The sequence below is a fragment of the Cetorhinus maximus genome, chromosome 2 (assembly GCF_964194155.1).
Source record: "Cetorhinus maximus chromosome 2, sCetMax3.hap1.1, whole genome shotgun sequence".
In the NCBI taxonomy this organism is placed as follows: domain Eukaryota; kingdom Metazoa; phylum Chordata; class Chondrichthyes; order Lamniformes; family Cetorhinidae; genus Cetorhinus; species Cetorhinus maximus.
In genome coordinates this window covers 226,808,800-226,826,837 of record NC_135880.1, presented here as the reverse complement: position 1 = coordinate 226,826,837, position 18,038 = coordinate 226,808,800, and the positions used below count along the sequence as shown (strand labels likewise).

The window sequence follows — 18,038 nt, the reverse complement described above, 5'->3', positions numbered from 1 at the left end:
AAAAATCTGTCTAACTCAGCCTTGAATAAATTCAATGACTCAGTCTCCACTGCTTCCTGGGGAAGAGAATTCCACAAACTAACGACCCTTTGAGAGAAAAAAATTCTCATCTCAGTCTTAAAAGGGAAATCTCTTATTTTCAAACTATGTCCTCTAGTTCAAGTCTCTCCCGCAAGTGGAAGCATCCTCCCGGTATGCACCCTATCAAATCTCCTCAGGATCTTATGTATTTCAATAAGATCACCTCTCAATCTTCTAAACTCCAATGGGTATAGGCCCAACCTGTTCCATCTTTCCTCATAGGCTAAACCCTTGATCCCTGGAATGAGTCGAATGAACCATCTCTGTACTGCTTCTAACATAATTCTATCGTTTTTCAATAAGGAGACCAGAACTGAACACAGTATTCCAGGTGTGATCTCACCAATGCCATGTACAGCTGCAGTAAAACTTCCCCACTTTTATATTGCAATTAACACCAACATTCCATTTGGCTTCCTAATCACTTGCTGTACCTGCAAACTAACTTTTTGTGGTTCCCATGCGTTCCATGTCATTGTTCTTCTATGTGGTAGTTCATGGTATTGAAAGGTGCTGTTGAAGGAGCCTAGGAGAGTTGCTGAAGTGCACCTTGTAAGTGGTACACTCTGTGCACAGGCAGTGCAGGGAGTGAATGGTGAGTGCCTGGCACATACGTCACTTGCCACTTATCAGCCCAAGCCGGAATATCCCGTTCCTGCTGCATACAGGTACTGCTTCAGTATCTGAGGAATTGTGAATGCTACTGTACACTGTGCAATCATCAGTAGACATCCCCACTTCTGACCTTATGATGGAGGGAAGGTAATTGATGAAGCAGCTGAAAATGGTTGGGCCTAGGACACTACCCTGAGGAACTCCTGCAGTGATGTCCTGGGACTCCAACAACCACAAGGTAAAAAAATGCTAGCTAAATTCCTTGATTTTCTTGCCAATTATCTTAAATCTGTGTCCTCTGGATACCAACCTATCTACCAATGAAAGGATCTACTACTCTAACTAAATATCAACTCCATCAAAACCCCTATTGTAGAGCAAAAACAAAAAATGCTGGAAAAACTCGGCAGGCCTGACAGCATCTGTGGAGAGAATGACAAGTTAGCGTTTCTAGTCTGTATGACTTCTTCAGAGCTAAAGGGAAGTAGAAATGTGGTGAAATATATACTGTTTAAGGGGGGTGGGACAGGTGAAGCTGGATAGATGACCAGCGATAGGTGGAGGCAAAGGAGAGATTGACAAAGATGTCATAAACAAAAGGACAAAGGGGTGTTAATGGTGGTGATACTGGTTAAAGGAGGTGCTGATGGTGATATTAAGGATAGAAAGCAGAATGTGATAATAGCCGGACAAGGGTAAGCACTCTGGAAAGAACAACATGAGCAAGTGACAGATGGCCCGTGTGGGGGTGGGGTAGGGGGAGGGGACGGTGGTGGGAAAAAACTTGAAAATAGGCTAAAAGTTAGAGATAAAGCAATGAATAAAAATGGAAATAAATTTTTAAAAATAATAAGTAGAAAAAAATAAAATATAAAAAATAAAAATAAATATTGAAAAATGGGGATCAAAAAGGGGTGAGGATGGAGGAGAGAGCTCATGATCTGAAGTTGTTGAACTCAATATTCAGCCCGGAAGGCTGTAAAGTGCCTAGTCGGAAGATGAGGTGCTGTTCCTCCAGTTTGTGTTGAGCTTCACTGGAACAATGCAGCAGGCCAAGGACGGACATGTGGGCATGAGAGCAGGGTGGAGTGTTGAAATAGTAAGCGACAGGGAGGTCTGGGTCATGCGTGTGGACAGACCGAAGATGTTCTACAAAGCGGTCACCCAGTCTGCGTTTGGTCTCTCCAATGTAGAGGAGACCACATTGGGAGCAGTGAATGCAGTAGACTAAATTGAGGGAAGTGCAAGTGAAACGTTGCTTCACTTAAAAGTAGTGTTTGGGCCGAGGGGGGAAGTAAAGGGGCAGGTGTTGCACCTTCTGCGGTTGCAAGGGAAGGTGCTGTGGGAGGAGGGTTGAGGTGTAGGGGGTGATGGAGGAGTGGACCAGGGTGTCTCGGAGGGAATGGTCCCTACGGAATGCCGACAGGGCACCCCCTTCCTGTCGCTTGCCGTTTCAACACACTATCCTGCTCTCATGCCCACATGTCCGTCCTTGGCCTGCTGCAATGTTCCAGTGAAGCTCAACGCAAACTGGAGGAACAGCACCTCATCTTCCGACTAGGCACTTTACAGCATTCCGGACTGAATATTGAGTTCAACAACTTCAGACCATGAACTCTCTCCTCCATCCTCACCCCTTTTTGATCCCCTTTTTCCAATATTCATTTTTATTTTTTTCCACTTATTTTTATTATTATTTTAAAAAATTTATTTCCATTTTTATTCACTGTTTTATCCCTAGCTTTTAGCCTATTTTCAATTTTTTTTTCCCACCACAGTCCCCTCTCCCTACCCCACCCTCACTAGGGCCACCTGTCATTTGCTCATGTTGTTCTTTCCAGAGTGCTTACCCTTGTCTGGCTATTATCACATCCTGTCACCATTAGCACCTCCTTTAGCCAGTACCACCACCATGAACACCCATTTGACCTTTTGTTTATGACATCTTTTGCAATCTCTCCTTTGCCTCCACCTATCACTGGTCATCTATCCAGCTTCACCTGTCCCACTTCCCTCTTAAACAGCATATATTTCACCACATTTCTACTTCCCTTTAGCTCTGAAGAAGTCATATGGATTCCAAATGTTAACTCTGTCTTTCTCTCCACAGATGCTGTCAGACCTGCTGAGTTTTTCCAGCATTTTTTGTTTCAGTTTCAGATTTCTAGCATCTGCACTATTTTGCCTTTATCCCCTTTTTAGAGTATGGGTTAACATCAGAAGCATTCATGATGCTGATGTAATAATGATGTCAGATCACATGACTGAGAAGTAAGGGAGATTTGGAAGGAAGAGAAGCTCCAACCTCTTACAGAGGTCAAAATGTGTAAATATTTGCTGTAAATAAAGAGTCGTGGTTTTAAGAAACTACAGACTCGAGCAGCATACTTTGGGAGAATAGACATTCCCCAAAATCCTTGTCTAGACCCCTACCACACAACAGAGCACCTTTTAATTTTGAACACCTCTTTTAAATGTTCCCTTAGCCTTCACTGCTTTATGCAATAGAGAAAGCAACAGGGAACTATATGCTTCCCAAGCTCCCGGGTTATTCAAAAAAAGCACAAGATATGAATATCTCCCTTTTGTTTGCAAAGGTTGGCACCCCCCCATGTGAATGTATGTTGCTTCTAGAAAGCATAAATGAGCCACATTATGAGTTTGACTGGTTATCTTAAACGTTACTGTAGCTATTAGCGTGCACAGGATTGTTCAGCTAGATGACTGCAAGATGTAAAGCTTCGGCGACGTCTCTCTCTTCAGCAATATTCAAATTCTGTACTGCCAAGCAACTGTTTAATGTTATTAAATAATTATTAGCTGATCTCCCATAGTGTTTCTCATGGGCTAATGGGTAACTGTCATTCTGCTTGTTTTCTATTTGCTAATTCTATCTTTCTCTCTCTTTTCCATTTGTTCTGTTGGCAGGAGTTTCTGTCCATGTTACACCTGCTCAACCCACTGTATCCAGGTTAGCACACACATGCTACTCTAATGTAAAAAAGGAGGAGATGCATTGGATGGTAAGAGGATTAGTAACTCCTGGTGAACTGTATTGAATAATTCAACTTTTAGACATCTAGACATTGGAAACGTGTATTTTTTGAAATCGATACCTGCAAACTAAGTTATTATCCATTTTACAATACAGCTACATGAATAACTGTTTATGTGAACAATTGTTTTGAATAAAAAGGCTGTCACTGTTACCATTTAGATTATTCTTTCCCCCTCATAATAGCCCCTCTCTCTCAAGTAAGAAGGATGGGCCAACTGTGTTTGTGTAGTGCTTTCACTGCATTCTCTCATTAAGACTTAATTTGTGTGACACAATGGACTAAACCCTGGTCTTTCAATCCAGCCCAGACTGATGGGATGAAACGCTCCTTTATGTGCTGGCAGGAAAGGGCCCACATAAAATGAGTGTCAAAAATGTTAATTTAGTTCCTAATAGGTATAGGTCTAAAATACAAAACAACCCATAATTTGACATTATTTGGCTTTCTCAAAGAGACACAGGATAGCAGGTGTGGACGACAGAAAAATGTCTAATTGGTACAGCACGGAGCATTCTTGCGAGATTGTGGGTAAGGCACATTCTTGCAGCGAGTAGAGAAAATCATAGTTTGCATCTAAAAGATGATCTTGCTTGTTGCTGATGCAGGGTGCGCAAAATGAAAATGTTCTATGTTCTAACATTAACATTCCTCACTTCTAGAAGCCCAAAATTCTTCAGGAAATTAAGTTTAAACTTATGGTATATTGCCTCTAATAGAAGTGCTGTGTAGTCTTAAAACTCTTGGAATCCTCGAATGAATCAGTTCTTTCTGGAGAGGAGCAAAGAAAGTTATATGAAAAATACAAATGTCACATTGATGGTTGATCAGCCTCCCTCTACACAACCTGTTCCAAAAGGATAAAAGAATAACTAACAGCATTGGGGCTGGGTGAGGGAGTAGGGATGTCAGAGGAATGGACAGAAAGAGCCAATGTGCAAATACAAGCATGAGTGCAGTCCAAACATAACTAATAACTTCAGCAATATGCACTCCTTTTTCATTTTACAGGTATTCATTGGGTTTGATACTGGCAGCATCAATTGCAGGCTGCTGCCGGGTGTACTAAAAGATGCCGGAAAGGCAAGGCTCCCCCTCCCATTCACCCTGCTATAGAGTTTACATTTGGGAATATTTGCATTGAGTTAGATCCAAGCCTCACAATTCCTGTCCAAGTTCAATACAGTTCATTTGAAGGATTTCTTTGATAGCTTTTTCCTTGTACAGTAAATGCTTATACTGTATACATATATTTTAAATTTAGCTCAAAAATCTTTTGAATCTCAGTCTGTTCAAAATCCTTACTGACTCATCAAGCTGATAACTGCTCAGTAATTCAGGAATATTTCTCTCAGTGACTGCTACAAATTGTTTCTGTGCTGTTGTGGAACCTCATTCCCAAAATCTCATGATGAGTTTATTTTTTTTCTCCTCGTGCTTTTGAGATAATTACTTGTTTCCTCTCCTGTTATTTCTGTTCTTTCCAATCATGAGAACTCCACAAAGAACCTTTGTATAAAGGAGGGCCTGTGTACAATTGGACTTAATTGCAGCTTGGAATCAATGTGATGAAAGACCTTCTGCTGCTGATTTTCCTGTGACTCATACGAGCTGATCACTCTTCCCCAGGGAATCACAGCAGGAGATCTTATTGTCCTTGTCACACCTGTATACACCACTAGTCATGTCAACTTAGCAGAAGCACCACAAACACTGGTAAGGAGCAAGCAGGAGAATTGCTGTCCCGTGGTGTTCAACAGTATGTGTTTATTGCCTATAGCATGAAACCCTGACATGTAGTTTCACATAGTGAGGCAGAAATAACTGCACACAACTGAGCAACAACCAAAACAATGCTGAGGTACGCTAAATGACAAGTTAATTCCCAGGTTCTGACCCAAGCACTTGTAGCCTAATGGTATATATGCTGGAGGTTCTATTAATTTAGGGCTTAGTCGCCATTTGTTCAATTGTGCACTATGCAACACTCAAATTTGCCTTCCAGCAACCAAATCTAGCAAAATAAACTTGAACTTTGAACTAGTAGAGTTAAGTAAATTCAGTAGCCCACCAAAAATGCATTTGACAGTGTAATCATACATTGGAGCAATTTTATTAGTACATGTTGCCATGAGGGAGATTTCATTGCTGTCAATGTACATCAGAAAGGTCTTACTGTGTGCACTGTATGCACAGTTAATGATCAGAAAATTGTAGGTAGTGCATGCCCGAATTTCTGATACAGTAAGTCCTCATTTAAAGTTGTGCTTATGTTCCTGAAAATTGCGACTTTAAGTGAAACAGCCTTAAGTGAAATCAATTTCCCATAGAAATCAATGTTAAAGACGGAATTAGGTTCCTTCGGACATTTCTTGCCTGGAAAAAACAATGTACAAATGTGCAGCACGGTGCATTTCTAGCTGGAATAACTTAAAAAACAAAATAAATTACTGAATATTACAGAAATACTGTATAAATTCAAATTAGATAACACTAAATCACCCAAACAAGTCCTGAGTAACACAGCTTCTGTGTTTCATCCACAGCACTCCAGAAACTCAGCTTAACTTTTTGCATGCTTTTCTTTCCCACTCTGTTTCTCTCTCTCTCTCTCCTTTCCCATTCTGTGTGTCTCTTTCTCCTTTCCCACTCTGCCTGTCTGTCTCTCTCTCTCCTTTCCCACTCTGTCTCCCCCCTTTCCCACTTTGTGCCTCTCTTTCTCTCTCCTTTCGCACTCTGTCTCTCTCTCTCTCTCTCTTTATCCTTTTCCACTCTGTTTGTTTTCCTCTCTCTTCTTTCCCACTCTGTCTCCCTCCTTTCCCACTTTGTGCCTCTCTTTCTTTCTCCTTTTGCACTGTCTCTCTCTCTGTCTTTATCCTTTTACACTCTGTTTGTTTCCCTCTCTCTCCTTTCCCACTCTGTCTGTTTCTCTCTTTCTCCTATCCAACTCTGTCTCTCTCTCTCTCTCTCTCTCCTTTCCCACTCTGCCTCATCCCCATCCCCCTCATCCTTACCCCCACCCCAACCCAGGGCAGTGACTCAGCAACCCAAGGCTCTGGCCAATTCCCAGTCCAAAGCTTCACCTGGGCCTGGAGCCTGAACCTCTTCCTGACAGTCTGCAGGGGGCTGTATCCTGTCCTGGGCTGTGGCTGGAGTCAGCGGGGAGCTTGGATGGAACTGTGGGGGGGGCGGGGGGGGGGGGTGCAGATGGAATCCTCCCTTTCCCCAGTTACTCTCACTCTCACACTTAACCACCCCGTTGGCATCTAGCAGCTTCCTGTCCCTGTCCTGCGTTCCTGCTCCTGGCCCTCGGCCTTGTTCTCTCTCCGCAGCCTCAGCCTCTGGTGACGGCGGTGATGACTCTGGCATCAGAACCGAGTGCAACACGCGATGGGGCAGGGCCAGAGTGCCAGTAACGTAAAACCAAAAATATTGACGCAAATCGGAAAAACAGGCCCTAAAGAATAAACAACATTAAAACTAAACAATGTTAGAAAGGTGACTTAAAATGAGGACTTGTATGTGCTGCTAATGAACTACCAGCAGTGTGAACTTGTAAAACTATCTCCGCTCTGTTCAGCTCTAGCTATTAGGTCATGGGAAAGACATTATTACCTTTGGAAGAAAACCAAGATGATTACAGATATTATAAATTTGAATTCTTAACAACAAGCTTTATCATCAATATCATGAATTTAAAATATGAAGAAAGGTCAAGGTAGTTGAGCTTGTTGTCTTTGGAAAATAGAAGGTTTTCAAGTGATGTACTGAAGTTTCAATATTAATAAGATTGGAAAAGGTGGTGCAGGCAGTTTGTTCACTGTGATGAACACCTCACACATCAGAGGAAACAGGCAGCAGTAACCAGTATGGCCTGATTTTGGATATATAACCAGTGGCATGCCAGACAGCCACAGGCCAACCTGAAGCCCCAAGGATGGCCCAAAATTGGGCCTCAGGCCTCACTTATATAATTTGGACAAGCTGCTGCTTTCTGTAGCATCTCCACAGACATTTGGCCATTTTACATAGATGAATTTTAGACTGCTTGCCCCGCTGACAGTGGTCCCGGGGTAGGGATGGTGCAGTGGCATAGATGGAGTGGGGAAAGGAGAGGTGGTGGTGTCTGCGATCACAGTACTGTGGAGCCAAGGAGAGGTCCTGCTGGTTCTACATATCTTTTTTCAAAAAGTAATAAAATTAGTTTTTGGCGGTGGTTACCATTTAGACAGAGCATAGAATCTCTCGCAGATCTGCCTTGATTCATTGCAATCCTATTTGATCAAGGGGGCACTAAAACATGCATTAGGTCCCTCAAATACATGTATAAGGGGCTGAATGTCTGCAAAGTGGTACCATCTAATATATGATCTGCTGCAGCCTTTAAAAGGGTGACCACAGCATCTTTCTTTAATGCCTCTTCTCTGTGGTCAAGCTGAGAGGACTGCCCTTGCCTGGTCCAACTCGCCTATCCATTCTTGGCCAATTCTCTTCCCACCTTGAAACCATTACCACTGGAGTCCCCTAGGATCTATCCATAGCCTCGTTCTATTTCTCATCTATATGCTGCCCCTTGGTAATATCATTTGAAAACATCTCAGGTTACACAAGGACACTGATGACACCCAAGTTGACCTCAGCCATAACAGTGGCTTTGCCCTTCTCAATATTTAATTGGTGGAAATTTCTACTAATGCAACCCTGGATGTTGGACAAGCAGTGTTACAAATTAGGGACAGTGGAGGGGTTGAGAGGTGTTGGTGAAGTAGAGCTAGCTGTCATCAGCATATACGCGGAACCTGATGAGTATGCAGTTGGTGTTACTGAGGGACAGCATGTAGCTGAGAGTTAGGAGAGGCCAAGGATAGGGGACTCCAGAGGTAAAGGTGTGGAAATGGGAAGAAAGGCCATTGCAGGAGATTCTTTGATTATGACTGGATAGATGGGAATGGAACCAGAGTAAAGGTTGCAAATCGGTGTACATTGGATCCTGATGCATTTTTCTGGTAACAATGAATGGAATATGCGCAATGTGCACTCCTCCATTGATACTTCGTGCAGAACAGCCTATACCAGCAGTCCTAAAAAGGGAATTTTAGCTTGCTCTGGAAACATAACAGATAAATTTTCAAAGGCCAGAATTTTCCACTTCTCGGCTGGGTGTGCGCCCGACCCTTCCAGCTGTGAAGTAGTGCGGCATGACATTGGGCGAGCAACTCGACCTCATTGCACGATATCTCGCATGGCAAAAATGTGCCTGCCGACAATTAAGCAGGCAATTAAGCCCATTAAGGAGGCAATTGAAAGTGATTTTTCGTGGCCCAGAATCACAGAATTTTAACAGCACAGAAGGAGGCCATTCGGCCCATTGTGTCTGCCCCAGCTCTCCAAATGAGCATTATGACCTAGTGCCATTGCCCTGCCTTTTCCCCGTACCCCTGCACATTGTTTCTATTCAAATAATCATCTAATGCCCTCTTGAATGCCTCGATTGAACCTGCTTCCATCACATTTCCAGGCAGTACATTCTAGACCCAAACCACTCGTGAGAAAAAGTTTTTTCTCACGTCATATTTGCTTCTTTTGCAAATCACTTTAAATCTGTGCCCTCTCATTCTTGATCCTTTTACGAGCGGGAACAGCTTCTCCCTATCTACCCCATCCAACCCCCTCATGATTTTGAACAACTCAATCAAATCTCCTCTTAGCCTTCTTCTCTCCAAGGAGAACAGTCCGAACCTCTCCAGTATACCTTCATAACTGAAGTTTCTCATCCCTGGAACCATTCTTGTAAACCTCTTCTGCACTTTCTCCAATGTGTTCACATCCTCCCTATAATGTGGAGCCCAGAACTGTGCACAATACTCCAGCTGAGGTCTAACGAGTGTCTTACATAAATTCAACATAACTTCCTTGCATTTGTACTCTGTGCTCCTATTAATAAAGCCCAGGATACTATAGGCTTTATTAACTGCTCTCTCCACCTGTCCTGCCACCTTCAATGATCTATGCACATATACACCCAGGTCTTTCTGCTCCTGCACCCCCTTCACAATTTCACCCCTTATTTTATATTGTCTGTCCATGTTCTTCCTACCAAAATACATCACCTCACACTTCTCCACATTGAACTTCATCTGCCACCTATCTGCCCACTCCGCCAACTTGTCTATGTCCTTTTGAAGCTCCACACTGTCTTCCTCGCAGTTCACATCACAACACTCCCAAGCTTCGTTTCATCTGAAAACTTTGAAATTGACCCCTGCACACCAAGATCTAGGTCATTAATATATGTCAGGAAAATCAAGGGTCTCAATACCGACCCCTGGGGAGCTCCACTACAAACCTTCCTCCAGCCTGAAAAATATCCATTGACCATTACTCTCTGCTTCCTATTTTTCAGTGAAATTTTGTATCCACTGTCCCTTTTATTCTATGAGCAATAACTTTCCTCACAAGTCTGTTGTGTGACATTGTATCAAATGCCTTTTGAAAGTCCATGTACACCACATCAACAGCATTACCCTCATCGACCTTTTCTGTTACCTCTTCAAAAAACTTCAGCAAGTTAGTTAAACACGATTTTCCCTTTAGAAATCCATGCTGGCTCTTCCTTATCAACCCATATTATTCCATGTGACTACTAATTCTATCCCAAATAATTGTTTCTAGAATCTTGTCCACGACTGAAGTTAAACTGACTGGTCTGTAATTGCTGGGCTTATCCTTACAACCTTTTTTGAACAAGGGCGTAATGTTTGCAATTCTCCAGTCCTCTGGCTCCTTCCCTGAGTCTAGGGAAGACTGAAAGATTATGGCCAGTGCCTCCGCAATTTCTACTCTCACTTCCTTCAATATCCTTGGATGCATCTTGTCCGGTCCCAGTCCATTATCAACTTTAAGTATCGACATTCTATTCAACACTTCCTCCTTATCAATTTTGAACCCTTCTAGTGACAGAGTTTCCTCATCTGTCACCATGACCTGGGTAGCATCTATCTCCTTGGTAAAGACGGAAGCAAAGTATTCATTTAATACCTCAGCCATGGCCCCTTCATCAATGTGTAAATTCCCTTTTAGGTCCCTAATCGGCCCTACTCCTCCTTTTACCACCCTTTTACTATTTATATGCCTATAGAAGACTTTGGGATTCCCCTTTATGTTGGCTGCCAGTCTTTTTTCATAATCCCTCTTCGCTTCTCTAATATGTTTTTTTACCTCCTCTTCTGTATTCCTCTTGGCTCTCAGTTGTTCTCAGGCATCTACCTGACGCCTGTGATAAATACACTTTCTTTTCTTTATCTTAATTTCTATCTCCTTTTTCATCCAGGGAGCTCTGGATTTGTTTGCCCTACCTTTTCCTTTCCTTGGAATATACCTTGACTGTGCCCGAATCAATTATTTTTTGAAGGTAATCCATTGTTCAGCTACAGCTTTTCCTGCCAATCTTTTGTTCCAGTCTATCTGGCCCAGCTCTGTTCTTGCCCCATTGAAGTTGGCTCTCATCTAGTTAATTATTCTTACTCTGGATTGCCTATCGTCCTTTTCTGTCATCATCCTAAAACATATAATACAATGATCAAGAACCAGATCCAACAGTGCGTCTTTTCCTGTTCGATTGGACACACACTGCTATAGAAAATTTTCCCAAACACAACCTAGGAACTTTTGCCCCTCTCCACCCTTTACACTACCACTGTCTCAGTCTACATTCGGGTAATTAAAGTCCCTTATTATACCTACTCTATAATGCCTCAAACTCTCTGCAGATTTGTTCTTCTACTTCCTTCTCACTAGTTGACAGTCTATAGACTACACCGAGCAATGTAATTGCACCCTTTCAGTTCCTTAGCTGTAGCCAAATTGATTCTGTCCTTAAACCCTCTGGGACATCCTCTTTCTCTACCATTGCAATGTTCTCCTTAACTGCCATCCCTCCTCCTTTCCTATATTTTTTGAACACCTTGTACCCAGGAATATTTAACACCCAGTTCTGCCCTTCCTTGAGCCAGGTCTCTGTTATCGCCACAACATCATATTTCCACATGGCAATCTGCGCCTGTAACTCCCCAATCTTATTTTCAGTACACTGTGCATTCACATAACATAGCATAGTAACCCTGATTTAGATTTTGTTACTTTCTCCCTCACCCCAATTCCACCTATTAACTTACTATTCCCTATTCTAGCGTTATCTGTCCCTCCCAGTATTTTGTGGACCCTGGTATTCCTCTCTAATATTCTCTCCTGGTTCCCATGCCCCTGCCGAGTTAGTTTAAAGCCCTCCTACCACTAGCAAAACACTTGGTGTAAGGGCCAATCAGCCAGGCGGCTTTTACACTTTTTGCTCAAATCTCGATCCAGGGCAGGATGGAATCCCCGTGGGGAAATAAAATAAAAAGAGATATCTGGGGACTGTTTCTTTCATGAGGTATGTTTTCAGGTGCTTGATTGTGCTGCTTGGACATATTTTGCAACGTTTTTGTTGTTTTGTTTATTCTGTGGAGGCTGCAGCTCCCTGGGATAGCTGTCTGCCTTCAGGGAGCTCACTGGACACGCTTACCAGCACTCGCAGCGACGCTGTCGCCCATCCCCACCAGCAGTGCTGAGCCTTTCTCAGCACGTGTTTCATGCTGGCTGGCCGTTAATTGGCCAGCCAGCTTGAAATCGCGGTCAGGGTTCGATCGCGGTTGGGGGTCTGTTTCCCATCCGCTCCTGGGTCCGCCGATTGCACACTCTCAATGAGCGAAAAATTCAGACCAAAATAATATTTGTGAGGTCACAGAGAATATGATTCCTTCTGATTCAACTTCTGTTCCCACCAGACCTTTCATGCCCCCCCCACCCCCCCCCCGGCCCCCCTAAATCCCACTTAAGAGGGATTTCCAACCCACCCCCATTGGTGAGCTATCTGTGAGTGGCAGTTCAGTACTCAGTTTACCACTCAGACCTCTCGCCTGAGATCTACCAACACTGAAAATCAGTCCCTTTATGTTGGCAAAGACAGTAAAAATGCACTATGTATTTTAAATACTCAAATGCTTCTGGCTCAGTCCCAAAAAGCTGTTACTGGACATACATTCCTGTTTGCAGAAAGGTTCGATTGCTGAGTTTTTGGCCATGACTCAAGAGTCAGATTTATGTTTCTCAAAGTTTTGCAGTGAAAGTGTAGTAAGCATTTAAAGAACTTTAAGTCAGATTCCACTCAAGAATATGGCCTTTCTTAGAGTATGGTCAGGAATAGCAAGAATGCCTCAGCTTTTGGGACAGAGCAGGTTGGGAGAGACGAGGTGATTCTAGAAGCTCAAAGAACAGGAATAGGTAGAGGAGGCAGAAGTTCACAGGCCTCAGCTAAGCGGAGCTCCTCAAAATGATGCCACCTGTAGCTGGGATATGCATCTTATCAGATTATAAGAAATGGATCTTGCATAGAGGGTATTAAGATGCAGTATCCAAGGAAGTTGTCACACACGAGCTTCATGTTGATGGGATAAAACCTTTGTGGTTCACATACAGGCACTTTTGTCTGCCCACACATGTAGGACTGTATAGGAACTGACAATAAGACCCAGAACTTGTGGAAACTCCTGGCCAGTTGCATCCTGCCAGTCTTTAAAAAATATAGAGCTCTCTTCTATTACACTCTTTTTGTCCAGTGATGTACCTACTTGCTCTGACAAATAAGGAAGCCATCAATTGCTTTATGCAGTGATGCACTGCAGACTAATTTATGTCACTTATGTCTACACTGGCCAATTGGAGAGAGCCCGAGCAAAGGAGTTACGGTGACTGTCACTCTCATTGCTACTGGCAGCACCACTCCTCCCCTAGAATTGAGCTGCAGGTGCTCCTGCATCATGCTCTACGTTTCCATCGCTGCCTCACTGCTAAGCCCCCAAACAAATAGGGTTGGATAATCCCTATGTAGCTGATTTATTTAGTTGGTAAAATAATGGTGGACCAAAGTCTGCCTCCTGTGATGATGCCTCTCTTCCTTGGCATCCAAGTATTCTTCTTTCTCCTCTCTTCCTCATTCAGGTAAATGTACAATTGGATTCCAAATAACACACTCCAAGCTTTCTTTTGAAAGCTCCTAGCCAGTGGTAAAATTTTAGTTTTCTCACCTCGCTACTAAAAGATATTTGGCCCTTTACTGTCCAAGTTGGGCCCTGGCTCTATAAAGTTGTTGGATTTAAACAAATCATAGCAGACCAATACAGCTAGTCACAGATGAACTGCCACAAGCATTAAAAGGAAAAATTAGACATGTGGGCTATGGTGATGTCACTTCCAGCTGCTTTACAAGTCAGTCAAGGCATAATATCCTAGAAATTGATCCTGTTTTTTGTACACTGCTTGGACTACTAAGGCCCAAAATGGTGGACAGAAAGGGAGAATGGTGCTGCCAGTTGCAATGAAAGTGACAGTCACCTCAACTCTTTTGCTCAGGCTCTCTTCCGATGGCCAGTGTAGACATAAATGACTTCCAAAATGCACTGGCCACCGTATTGGGCAAGGAGAAAAAAATATTGCCCTTTGCTTCTGCCTGAAATAGGCATTAGCCTCTTTGTGTTTACAATCTCACACATATTTGAAGCCCTCTTTCCAAGGGTGGTTTAACTAAAGGCAGCCCACGCCAGAACCTGGTGCACTCCCAATAGTTAGGCACAGGAATCTAGGTCCAACCAAGAGGGTAAATAACTGAACATGTAACCAGGAAGAGCAAAAGTACTACATTAAAGGAACATTACACTATTGGTCCCCAACCACCCCAATCCCAGGCTTTACGATCCTCAAACCCCAGCAATCCCAATCTCTGGTCCTGATCCCGGACCCAAAGCCATTTATGCTGCAATGTGAGCAGTAGCCCAACCTTGCACTCTGCCAACAGACTCAAATCACTGCACAACAAAGCCATCATTATCTGGTATGTTTCAAGCCTTAGAGAATTTCTAAGCCAAAATTTGTGCCCTTACCTGAACTGTGACTAGAAGTGCACATAAAGCACACACAGAACAGAGATCAGGCTCATGGCATCTCCACCCCTTTTCCTCTGCAGTAACCCCCAGAAATAAGCATACATGGATCCCAAGACAAAAGAAATTTGGCCCCAGGAAATTTAAACATGGCAGACAGTTGTGACAGAAATGCAAGAGGATATTACTATAGGAAGTTGAGCTGCATGGAAGATCAGGGGCAGAATTTCTAGGTGGGTGCGATCGGCGGGTCCAGGATTGGCCAGGGAATGGACCGCTGACCGCGATCGGCTCCTGACCACGATTTCACGCTGGCTGGCCAATTAATGCAGGCAAGCGCTGACAGAAAGCCCCCTGAAGGCAGCCGCTGCCTCAGGGAGCTGAAGGCCTGATAAGCATTAAATAAATTATTAAAATCAGAAAAAAAGTCCAAGCTTCACAATCAGTCACCTGAATATATATATGATAAAAATGCTGTCCATAGATTTTTCTTTTTCTTTCATTTAATAACGGAAACCTCATCCCGCCCTTGGATGAGTTTTCATGAAAAATGCAAAGTCCACCTGGCCGATTTGCCTGTCCGCCAACCGTAAGGTTGGATGGCCAATGAAAAGTCGGAGACAATTGTGCCTTTAATAACCTTAATTGGTCTTTTAATTGTCGGCGGGTGTGCTTCCGACTTTTGCGCTTTTGTGTCCAATCAGGTCAGGGCATGCCTGCCCAATCAGTGTAAAATTCTGCCCCAAAAATGTCTTCAGGTTGGTATAATTTTTGCAGAAGATCAGCGGAATCCCCTTTTTTGGCATGTAACCGGGTTATGTGCCGGGCCTCTGCTGAAGTTATGGTGGCTGATTGGGAGACGTTCCCGCCACCCACCCCCATGAAATCCCGAGGATAATAATTTTAATACATTAGGGTGGATTGATGGAAATGATTCAATAATGAGGCTGGCACCAAAATAGCATCATGTTGTCACTAAATTGCTTTTACTGACTTAAAGGAAACCCTCATGTTGCAGATACAACCTTTCCGATTAATAAAAAATAACGATCTGCAGCAGAGATTTTAGATCAGACATTTCCAGTAACTCTGAAGCAAGCTCTGGGCTCAAAATGTATGTTTGTAGCTCTGTGAGAGGCAGTGCTGAGGAAGCCCATTGCATGCAGCATCACCAGCTGCTTCCACTGTTACCTTGTGTTTGCTCAGGTGTCCCTGTGGGCACCTGAAGCAGCTTAACCAGTGCTGTCCTGATGTCACACTGCTCGACTCCTTGGTGTAAAGCCCATTGTCCTAATTTGGACCAGACAGGTCCAGACAACAAATTCATACATCATTTACCACAGATCAAATATTCAGCTGCAAAAGGGGCCCCATCAGTAAGTAGCGTTATTTAAAGGGCCAGGCACCCAACTTGCAGATAAGGTGGATTTGAAGAAGTTCTGCTTTGCAAAGTGTCTGGAATTACAGTGGATTGTTTCTGGAGGTATTGTGGTAAGATTCTGGATTTGGCAGGGAGTGTTATTGCATTCTCACAGGGAGGGAAAAGGATTTGGTAAACTGTCCACACAAAGGCTGTAACACCTATGGAAGCTGCAGTTGCAGTGCTTTGGGACTGCAGAATGACAGAATGACCATCTCCCCAGGGAGATGGAGCAGAGGCTGCAGGGAGGGCACGTTCCGCCAGACTCTTCCATTCTCCTGGGTAGTGACAGAGGCTGACTGGCAGATCAGCCAATACACCCATGATCTTGGTGTGCATGTCCATTGCCCCACTGAGGTCCTCATCTGAGTCCACTGTAGCAGAACTCATCTGTGACTCCGCCCTCCATCTATTACTCCTGGCTGCAGCCCACTCATGCCCAGTGACCAACCAAATGCTGATTCCAACTTTATACTAACTTCCAAGGAACATGCAGTGCCAGTATCCGAGCTGGTGGCTGCAAGTGTCAGATCAAATGATATGTTGTTTTGCTCTCTTTCCTCCTCCTAGGGCTGCTGTGGCCAGGTAAGTGGCAGTTCTTGTCTGAAATCAGAAAATCAGTTGGGAATGAAGATGATGGGGTGGAGAACAAGAGGTCCATGGTCATGCTATCTGCATCCTGCTCATCATGCCAGTTAGCAGGATGAGGGTGGGCTAGGAATTGAAAAGGAGCAGAAGGCAGGAATGTGCCATCTTCTTCAAATGTTCTCATCTTATGGATGCTACAAGCTCTGTTACAGCGGCCCCATAATGCACAGTACTTTCTCCTCTTTTGGGTCAGGAGATAAGCATCCTTGTCCCTCACTGGTTCTGCTCTGCTCCCTTCTATTTTTACCAGAACCAATCTATTGTTTTTTAAAAGACAAATCTGCAAGTAATCATTTTCAAATGTTCCTGCACTGCAGGAATTCACCAAGGCTCCTTAGACCTTACACCTTCCAAACCACGACCACTACCACCTAGAAGGACAAGGGCAGCAGGGAACATCACCACCTGGAAGTTCCCCTTAATGTCACTCACCGTCCTGACTTGGAAATATATCACCGTTACTTCACTGTCGCTGGGTCAAAATCCTGGAACTCCCTCCCTAACAGCACTGTGCATGTACCTACACCACGTGGACTGCAGCGGTTCAAGAAGGCAGCTCACCACTGCCTTCTCAAGGGCAACTAAGAATGGGCAATAAATGCTGGTCTAGACAGCAATACCCACAACCCATGAAAGAATTAAAAGAACTCACTTGCATCTATTTTTTCCTCACTGATTCCTCTCATCTTCCTGTAGCAAGGGGAGGAGAAAGCAAAATACTCCAGATGCTGGGGATCTGAAACAAAAACAGAAAATGCTGGAAATTCTGCAGAGCAAGTAATATTTTTAAAAAAGAGATAAGTTGATGTTTCAGGATTGGACCCTTTATCAGAACTGTTCATGCTCTGACATAACAGGAGGTGCCTTAAGGATGTCAAATTAATGTTTTAAATTGAGAAGCATGGTTTGAAGGCCAAGCCTCATAATACAGAATTTGAGAGAAGTGGACAAGGTTTGAAGAAAAGTAAACCAGGAGGTAGTGATTAAGTGATACCAAGCTTGGATTTTGAAAGAATGCAGCAGAATGAACAATAGGGGGAGATAATTAAGGCTCCTTGGCAAAGATAGTTGTGGTGTATCTTGATTTTAATACAATAAAAACGCAAGGTTGACAGCTCTGGACGTATTCCTGGATGTATCACCACATAACATCCTGCCTCCAACTGCCAGTGGGCCAGACAAACTTTCTTCACATCGCTGATGTTTTTATAACTAATTATTGAAGTGTTCAATGAAATAAGA

At 43.5% G+C, this 18,038-nt stretch overlaps 1 protein-coding gene and 1 long non-coding RNA gene across 3 annotated transcripts in view; one reads left to right on the top strand and one right to left on the bottom strand.

Moving 5' to 3' along the window:
- The window catches only part of LOC144671623 (uncharacterized), a 1,108,978-nt gene that overhangs the window by 953,776 nt on the left and 137,164 nt on the right, over positions 1 to 18,038 (bottom strand). The gene's annotated exons all lie outside the window — the stretch shown is intronic.
- The window catches only part of LOC144671549 (basal cell adhesion molecule-like), a 253,895-nt gene continuing 236,682 nt past the window's right edge, over positions 826 to 18,038 (top strand). For both annotated transcript variants that reach the window (XM_078533520.1, XM_078533528.1), the window contains exons 1-2: positions 826 to 934; positions 3,625 to 3,719. The gene's annotated coding sequence lies outside the window, so the exon portion shown is untranslated. The remainder of the gene's footprint in view (positions 935 to 3,624; positions 3,720 to 18,038) is intronic.